This window comes from Dermacentor variabilis, chromosome 2 (genome assembly GCF_050947875.1).
Source record: "Dermacentor variabilis isolate Ectoservices chromosome 2, ASM5094787v1, whole genome shotgun sequence".
Classification (NCBI taxonomy): domain Eukaryota; kingdom Metazoa; phylum Arthropoda; class Arachnida; order Ixodida; family Ixodidae; genus Dermacentor; species Dermacentor variabilis.
Genome location: NC_134569.1, coordinates 111,637,439 through 111,647,027, shown reverse-complemented (window position 1 = coordinate 111,647,027; position 9,589 = coordinate 111,637,439). Strand labels below are relative to the sequence as shown.

At 52.6% G+C, this 9,589-nt stretch overlaps 1 non-coding gene across 1 annotated transcript; it reads left to right on the top strand.

Annotated features, from left to right (window-relative positions):
* Positions 1–6,253: 6,253 nt before the first annotated feature.
* TRNAS-UGA (transfer RNA serine (anticodon UGA)) lies at positions 6,254–6,326 on the top strand. The gene has a single exon. It is a non-coding gene; the product is annotated as a tRNA-Ser (tRNA).
* The last annotated feature ends 3,263 nt before the right edge of the window (positions 6,327–9,589 follow it).

Below are 9,589 nucleotides of genomic sequence, written 5' to 3'. Positions count from 1 at the left end.
CTAATACGCTCCTCTCCTATGCTTGAGTTATAAGCATACACTGGTACACACCATGATGTTCAGCACCATCTGGTTAACGCGACGCGACGGCAAACGCCCGCGCCGACACTGACTCACGAAGGGAAAGGTGAGGCGTGACAGCGCCGCCGCATAAGTTGTGCGATACTGCGAGCGCAATCGGTGGGTTCCGCAGCCCGTGATGCGTAGGGTGCCTCAATGCGTACCTCAGCACCCGCTGGGCGGCGGGTGAGAATGACATCGAGGCACTTTGGTGATGTGTAAGAACCCTACATAAAGGTTTCTTTTATCTTGGGACCTTGTAGTGATGATGTTCGGAGGGCAACGCCATCTAGTGGTGTTGCAGGGTACTGGGTTTTGCGTGACGTGACCGCACTCTCCTTTGTCATTGGCGGAGGTTCATGCGCCGCCATGTGTGCTTCTTCCAATGAAAGAGAAGATACTAAAAAAATTATGCGTGGCTCTGCTATCGCAACCACCAGAGACCAACGGAGCTGGGGGAAGGCCAATAAAGTAGTAGTGAACCGCACACAAGACACACGAGCGCGGCAACGCGTCCATACGGCGTCCGCCAAAGGCGTCTACTAGGGCGTCCGCGATTCTGTGGCCAACGCCGCAGTAGACGCCGTGGTTGTCTCCCCTCTGAACGAAGCGGTGGGCGAGGAGGATATCGAGGCACCCTAGCAGCCGCCGGATAGGCACGCCCCTCCTCTCTCTCCTGACGACCCCCCCCTGCCTAGAGCGCCACAGGAAAGTGCACGCATCCGGGCCGCGTTCCTCGCTCGCATGCGCGCCGCCCTTCTCCCCCGCTAGGCTCCACCCACCCTCGCCGCGTCGTTATGCTGCACGATGCTATTTTTATACTTTGCTTTCGCTCTCTCTCAGCTCTCTCCCAGCTTGGCGAAGCTGCGGACGTCAAGAGAAACCCAGCGAGGTTCTAACAGCTCCACTGTAATAGGTCTCAGGGTTGATAGAGGAGGCAGGTTGCGGACAACGCCGTCAACACTAAACTGAGGAGCGAGTTAAGCAAAGGCTTTAAAACCTCTTGAGCGCGTAGTATCCACGCGCCGTGCACATTTATTAACAAGGATCTATCACCGTCTAGAGCACCAAGCACACCTCGCAGCATTTAAGTTTCATATTATTGCGGAGTGATGCGGCTATGTCGGCACTCGCCTGAAGGAAGGGCAGGATGACCTTGGGCATGGCCCAATGCGTGCATGTTTTGTTCAACCATCCTGACTTCATACGTGCATAGTCTGCAAGTAAATCGCATTTATATTCCCCGCATCACCATTGGGATATTGCCAGGCTGGAGCTTGCGAGGGCGGATTAAGCAGAGAACGAAGTGCGTTTCTCTATAGAGGAGCTCGGTGTCGGCGCGGCCAGCACATTTTTTATCTCATCATATATAACACGTAAAACAGTGTTATTGAAAGTGTTGTGATATGGTCGGTCAGCGTCACGCTAGTCACGAGGCAGCAAGTAAACGTGGGCTTGGCGATGCCTCAGAGATTTGAAGTACTACTATTCGTACAGTGCTGCAGAGAAAACCAGTAAAGCGTGAGACCGGGCTAGTTGATTGCTAAACAGCGCGAAGCGAGACAAAGGACGGCAAAAAAGGCGAGGACGAAGACAAGCGCTTGTCTTCGTTCCCCCCTTTTTTTGCCGTTTTTTTTTTGTCTCGCTTCCCGATGTTCAACAAGCGAAAAGCTTAAGAAGCACCATCGAGCGGGTCACTTATATGGAAATTCACGCCAGTGACCCCGTCCAGTGATCGTTTGCTATCGTTGCGATTTGATCTTCCTGCTTGCGCCAAATAAATGACTCGCAGTAATATGAAAATTTTGAAAACATAACTTGGATATGGGATTTCTATACAACTTTGTCGTATACTTCCAAAACTTTGCACAACGCGAGCCTGCGCATTTCTCGTATTAAGTTGGCCTGCCTTCCCGGTGGACGCCTATCTCCGCTTGCACTCGTGATTTGTGTGCTTTATGATCACGTGAACCCCGGCGTGGAGCTGGCAGAAATAGAGGAGGAAGAAAAAAAAAGATTTCTATCAGGTTCCTTTCTCCCTATATACAGAAAAAGATCCCCGTATTCTTCATAACTTCCGTATGCAATAACATCATACGACGTTTGTGAAAAACGGGTTTTTGTATTGACACATGCACTCGTTTACCGGCTAACAAATGTTAAACGTTATCGCTCGGCGCAGGACGCGCCTGCGTGTATCGGATGTTTCGCGAATGTTATCGATGGTTGTATCCATTGTCTGTTGTCAGTGAACATCGTGTAATCTGATTGCGCGACACGAATTAAGTAGTACTATCTGGAAGGCATGCGGGCACCTGCGATTATGCTCGAACCTTCGACATGTCATGTATAAATGTCGACGCGCTTGACCCGCTGATCAGTTCAAATTCAATCAGTTCAATTAGAACAAATTCGCCCCATAAAAAGTTAGTTTCGTGATTTAGAGTTTTGATACTGTGTTATTCACCGTCAATGCAGCGTGACATCTACAAGAGAGTACGGTAGCGCGATTAAAAGACGGGACAAAAGAAGACACATAGGGACACACACAGCGCTGTGTGTGTCCCTATGTGGCTTCTTTTGTCCCGTCTTTTAATCGCGCTACCGTACTCCCCTTGAAGATGCATCACCAACAAGCCCACATTGCAACCCTCGTGACATCTACATCCTATATGTTTCATATCGGATTATTGAATATGGGAGTTTTGTGGCATATGTGTTTTGTCCAATAGGGTTGTTTCTTTTCTTTAGCAATTTTATTTGATTTTATTTATTCATTTAGTCTTATTTCATTTTAAATGTACCGCTAGACTATTGGCCAATCCCCCGTTGTGGGTATGTGCCATAGCACAGAAATCATCATCCTCACTAGACCACGCGCCTGTCACCACCCGACCATTGCGCCATCGAGGCCAGCGGCGTGTCAGTGCCCGGTCAGAAGCTGCGCTCTCCCCTGTGGACCTGGCGGTCCCCTCCGATTCATCTCCCGCATTCGTGCGATTCTTCCCTGCACCCGCGAGCGCCAGTGAGACGGCTGCGTGAGTATCCCAGCCGACAAAGAACCTTTGGCGACCGACAACGAACCCATGCCGCGGTCGGAAAGCGTACCACGGGTTTGGCAAGGAGACGCGCGGACATACCACATGCAGCCGGCGAAAATCGTTCGAGCGAGGAAGGAAGATTGCGGGATCCCAAAGCCACCTGCATATCCGCGGGGACGCAGTGACCGGTATTACGAATCCCTTCTTGGCGACGGATCGTTGACTAGCAACAGCTCGACACATTGCGACAGCCACTGCTACCGCGAAGACCAACGTCGCGCGAGCGGTACAGCTGAAGAGACCGCGCGTTCGAGGACAACCAGGTCCGCAGGCGTAGATGAGAGGGCAGAGTCAGCGACGCGATCCAATCCACCCATCGAGAAGACCACGCGAACTGCTCTACCGTCCAGCAATGCGCCAGAAGGCAGTGACAATCTGAATCCGAGCGCCGTGGAACCAACTTCGTCCGCGATGTCAGAGCCAAAGCACCCCGCTAAGCCGCAAGGCCTCGACGTGTGCAGTCGAGTTTGTCGGGCACTAAACGTGTCCTCGCGACACCGCAGCGCCGCGCGTTGCAGCACCAGTTCCCGCTACAGACACCAAAGCGAAGGTAGCACGGCGAGCTGTTTTGGCCGAGTTCGAACCGAACTCTCTTCTTCCGAGAAACAACTGGAAACCGTCGAAATGGGAAACGCAAGGCGGGGCGTATTTCAGCAATCGCACGGGGCGTCGTCGACGCCTCCGGAGTGCTCGCCGGATAGGGGAGAAAATATCGAGTCCTCCAGCAGAGATTTTTGCCAAGAAAGCAACAGTTCGGTGCAAACCCCACCGAGGGCGTCAAGCGCCTCCGGCGTCAAACATCCCTGGAGTCCGTATGATGCTGCCTCGCTTGCCGCCAGTTTCATGGACGAGCTCTCTGCGCAACTGATCGACACCGGTGATCTGTTGGAACGTACAATTAGCACGCGTGAGCGGAACTTTGGAGGCACAGGTGAACACTGGCCGACACTGGAATTGGGAGGGAAGGAGCAGCCAAGGACAGTGTCCCAACAGGAGTCTGATCTCGCAGAAAGATTGGCTGCGTGGGATCCTTCCCGAGAGGACAGCTACGATTTGTCCGTCCCCGGAGAGTTTGAGTTGCTCGAGCAGGAGCTGTTCGACCCACGGCGCCCGAAGACGCCCGTGGTGACACGTGAGAGCACCTCAAGGCCTTTGACCCGCACGCCAACTGGCATTGGAACATTGTCCACTGCCCTGCAGCGGCGCAGGAGCGCCATAATCGAGGAAGCCAGTCCAGACGTCAGCATATACGATGACCTGGAGTGGATGACTGAAGAGTCCGGGAAACCGCTGTCTGGACGGACCACGTCTGTGGTTGACGCCGCAGCACGCAAGCCTTTCATGGGTCCGATGCCTACCGCAGCGACGCACGCTGACCTAACCCCTGCGTACTGTTCCGACGGAGCACCAGCGGCTGCCCGAACAAGCGCTAGGACACTGGCTGACGACGACGCCGACAGATCGTCAGTCACTTCCTTCACATCCACGGACTGCTTTTCGGGGTGCGAGGATGCGTTCATCAAGCCCAGTACGTGCAGCACGTCGGTCGACGCGGATGATGTGTGGAAGCCGTCAGAACTGCGGTGCGAAACCGCCTCCAGCCACGAAGAGGAGGACGACGCACCGCGCGACAAAGCTGCGTCAGAAGAGTCGGGCAACGACGATGGCTTCGACCGCGACTGCGGCACCATCTTTTCGCTCGGTTCTCCGCGCACCGCGTGCGACCGGTCGCCAGTGTGCGCCACCGTTGAGAACGAAGCGGCGCAAGGCACTTGCACAGTGTGCCGTGATCGAGGCAAGGCTGCACTGCGGAGCGTACGGCGCGTCGAGGCGCCTCCCGAAAGCGACTGCCGACCCGCAGAACGAACAGCAGTCCAAAGCCGAGGTAGGCCAAGCGCTGAGAGTGGTCAGCGTTTCTGATCGTCCCAGTGACGCGGATGTGTTCGAGGTGCCCTAAAATGGTGCGTCAACAGTTTCAGCGTCTCGGCGATGTCGTGCGGTGCCTCCACAAGCGCCATGCGACCACAGCGCCTGCATCACAACCGGAGGACACGCAGGAGAGCGGTGTCGTCGTTTGATTACTTCGCGCACCATCCAACGAATGAACAAGCGAAGACGTCGTCCTAAGGTGTCCTCGTGGCGCAAGGAGCCGCGCTCCCGTGTACACCATTAGAAATCTAGTAATCTGTAGTTTAAAAACGATATACTGTCACCTCGCCTTTGTCATTTTTGACAGAACACGCTGCAAGACGCTTCCTGTATACGTATATAGTGACCGCATGTTTAGCCGAAGTTTGTCACGCACGCAATATTACTTTGCCTTAAGCCTATAAGCGAAAGCATCTTCGACCACTTCTAAAAATTTGTTCCTGTTATTTACGCCCAAGATATTCTTGCATTTATCAAGACCTCGCGATTTGTAATCTGTGCGTGCACTGCGACGCCGTAAACTGGCAGGTAGTGTCACGCTGAGGCCGCAGTTAGCTTTTACGATGGATGGCATCTGCGTGTCGTTTATTATTTGAGTGCGTGGTCGGACTGGTTCCTCAGCCACAATCCTGCCCCCGCCCTTACGAGCGCACAAATTAAATGTTGTACTAGTCCTGCATGAAACTTTCAGTGTGTGAAATTAATACCAACATCTAAATGCCTGTTGAAACGTATAGCCAATTACCGCACCTCCTGAACTAGTCCATTAAGTTAAGCGAATCAAGGGTACCTAAAATCGACACGCCGGGCAGTATCTTTCGGTACTAATGCTCGAGCTGGTGTCTAAATGTAAATCTGTGACCGTATAAAACCGGCAGTTGGGGATGAGGAGCTACCAAGGTGACGCGTACATTTGTTGTCTTAACACATCACTACACTTCGTATACCTTAAACAACGGTGAGCAGTTATTATAATACTGTCCTCGAATGCGGGAGTCCAGGGGCCCTATAACGTAAAATTATTCCAATGTTTTTATTCCAATCTCCTGACGTTACGTAACAGCCGACGCAAGCATCGTGCGGTGACCCGCAGTGTTGTCTGATTAACTCAATCAAACTCTCTCCTGAACATGAATACCCAAGAAAGCGGACGGGGAAATGGCACCGCGGTAGCTCAATTGGTAGAGCATCGCACGTGAAATGCGAAGGTTGTGGGATCGTTCCCCACCTGCGGCAAGTTGTTTTCTCGTCCACTTTTATTTCCATTAATTTATCGTTTCTTTATTTTCATTTATTAAGCACGAGTAATTTCCCTTGTGTCGTCCTTGGTGTTAGTGTTTTTTGGCTTCTTATGAAATGACTAATGAAAATCAGGCCTTTGGTTAACCCCCTTTCTTCACGTTTATTACATAACGAAGGTCTCGAATCCGGCAACAACGATGCCTTCAAGTAGCATGTGTAGGTTTATTGACCGGTTACCTTCACCCAAAAAGATCGCGTTCTCGTGGCGCCTGCGACAGAAAGGATGTTCCACGTCCGCCGACAAGGTCTGTGAGTGGTGGCGCTGGCTAACACTCCCAGGGTTCTACAAGGAACCATGAATACCCAAGGAGGTGGACGGGGAAACGGCGCCGTGGTAGATCAATTGGTAGAGCATCGCACGCGAAATGCGAAGGCTGTGGGATCGTTTCCCACCTGCGGCAAGTTGTTTTTTTCATGCACTTTCACTTCCATTAGTTTATCGTTTATCTCGGCTCACCATTATGCCTTTGCACCTTCCTCAGACTGCCTCCAAAAAATGGCGCGCGGGCCGCCTGTGCGACCTCTGCACTGAGGCACGTGAACAGCCATGTGCAGCCACGGCCGGGCTAGAGAGGGAGACGCGCACTCTCATCCCATAGCATGCTCCTCATCACGTGACCCCCCACACTGGGCACGTGGGAAGATGGAACGCATCACGCCTTCCAGACTCACGCTTTCCCTCGCACCCACAGAAAACTGGGCTCGGGGAGCTGTCTTTTTGTTGTTAAACGTCAGCAGTCGAGACAAGCAAATAACGTTTAGAGTACTGATGGGAAAAAAAGTGGGGAAGACATTTGATAGGACCCAATCCGTTACAGGCGTAAGCAACGGTGCAATGTGTACATTAAAGTTTTAAGGAAGAGAAAAAAGATTAAGAAGATGTAGGCAAAATGCTATACTGAAAAGCATGTATATGCACACCTGATTAATTCGAACAAGCTATATGAATATTTGCCACCTCCCCGTTTCAAAGTGGATGTCGAAAATCATAATCATATCGCACTTGCATTTTATACGAAACACCACGGTGAAGGTGACAGCGACGGGGATGACGACAGCGATAACTGGCCTGGAGTGTCCCATAATTGCTATTGCAATAAAATTAGAAGGCGAAACTCGCCTCAGCCGTAGTCAGAGCGCTGACTCTCGTCACTGGCTCCACATCACTGCCGGGATCTACTTCCGGTTATTCTCCATCCTTGGAAACGCTGAAATCGAACACTTCCGACCTCACGTCCGCCGACGTACGTGGCACGTTCCCACTCTTCAAACACGCTAGTATCGGGTGGCCTTTTATAAGGAAGTGGACGCCGATCGCATGACCGACCAGCATAGGGAACCTCCATACCGCGCTTCTTTAATTCCCGAGGAGTGCTTCCAGGCTTCGCCACCGTCTGTGTATAGCTTCGACTGCGTTATAATCTCACAGTGCTGCTGCGAGAAGCGTGGGGAGAAGAGGCGCTCGCATATATCGTCTGTTTGACAAAGTTTCCCGAGTGTGACGCCATCTTCGCGCGAAGAAAGCGTTCCCTCGACGACGACGGAGAAGCGTGCTTTGTTTATCGTCAATTCTCCGAGGCATTTGGCAGCGTCGGGGCGTCGGTAAACAGCCACGACGACGTCGACGACTTGTGTTTCGAACGTGCAAACAGCAAAGCGCCCGAGAGCGCTCTCTCTCTCTCTTTGAGCGCACCCCGTGATTGGATTACCAGTCGCGCGCATCTCCCGCCGCTATCATCGAGCGCCCTCTTAACTCGCGTCCAAACAAATGCGCAGACTCCGCGCCGCGACCGTACACCGTCCATCTGCCATCGGCACGCACGATCGTCCTTCCTTGGTTATCCGATCCGCGAGCCTCGTATAGAAGCTGCGCGCGTGCAGGGCACTGATTTTTCTGGACGCACGGCGTGCAATGAGGAGGACAGTCCATCTGGATTGCCAGCGACTCTAGACGCTATACAAGCATGCGAGCGGAGAATGGCGTGTGCTGTCGAATATATCACGACAGGGCGTTACGCCTGTCTTTAGGGCATGTTTTACTGCGTAAATGTGTAGTGTCCAGCTGGTCATTCGCGCCTATCGAATGCCGACCCTCACAAAAGAAGAGCGGTGCGGAAGAGTGAGGAAGAGCCGCCTGGGAAAATACAAGTAGATGCGAGGGGATAATTCACTATTACGATTGTGCCGAGGAATGAGCAAAGTGCACCGCCTCCAGGAAGAAGAAGATGAGTTAGTTGACACCTTCTGTTTGCATCGCCTGTGCCTACAGACCAGAGGATGGTTTCCTGGCTAAACTATAAAATATTTCTCTCATTTTACTTTCCGCTTGAACTATTCAAGATTTCCCATCTGTGCTGCCTCTTTTTATTTAGATTTGACTAATTATTTTGCTAACTCATCCGATTCTTGGACAATCCCCCGTAGTGGCTGTGAGCCATTCATAAAGGAAAATCAACCAGCCAACCAACCGACCTCCCGCAGCGGTGCTCTCCGCCGAGAACTATACGTTTAGCCAAAATCCCGCCACAAGCCACATAGAGCAACGTGTGCTCGATGTCTTCCCAGGAACACGCTCCCAGGAACACGCTCTTACTCCGAATCTCGACGCCCGCGCGCAAAGCACAGGACGGCCGTCTCCAGTGTGCAACGCGCGTTCCCTGTTCTAATTGAGTTACACTTGTGTGCAATGAAGTGGGCCATGGTCGATGGGCATCGTCGAGTCACGCAGGCTTCGAGCTCTTCCGGACCGTGCAGCGAGTCTACATTCCGTTGATTGCCTCGCATCGTCGCGATGCTGCGAGCGCGTTCTATTTGCGTATGCACACGTGGCCCGTTGCGCGATAATCGCTTCACCAACTACAGCCACTTGTCCACGCACGCACCGCGCGCGCTGGGCGCACTATCGACAATTTTCCGATTGTCCCGTGACTGCAGGCCGCTGCAGTTTTAACGAGCACCGCCCCGGGGCGAGAGGAACTCATCAAAGGGGCCTCACTGCTACAACGCGACTCTCGTCTGCGGAGTTTGCGAAGAGAACAAAGAAAGCGCTGTACACGTGGCCTCGTCGCGAATGCCGCGCTGTGATCCAACTGAAGAAGAGGCAAATCCACAGCGACAATTTGGGCTTGCTCCTTTCCATTCCGTAGTTTCACATATTCCTCTCGTATTTTAACCGAACCATACCTGTGGATGGCGAC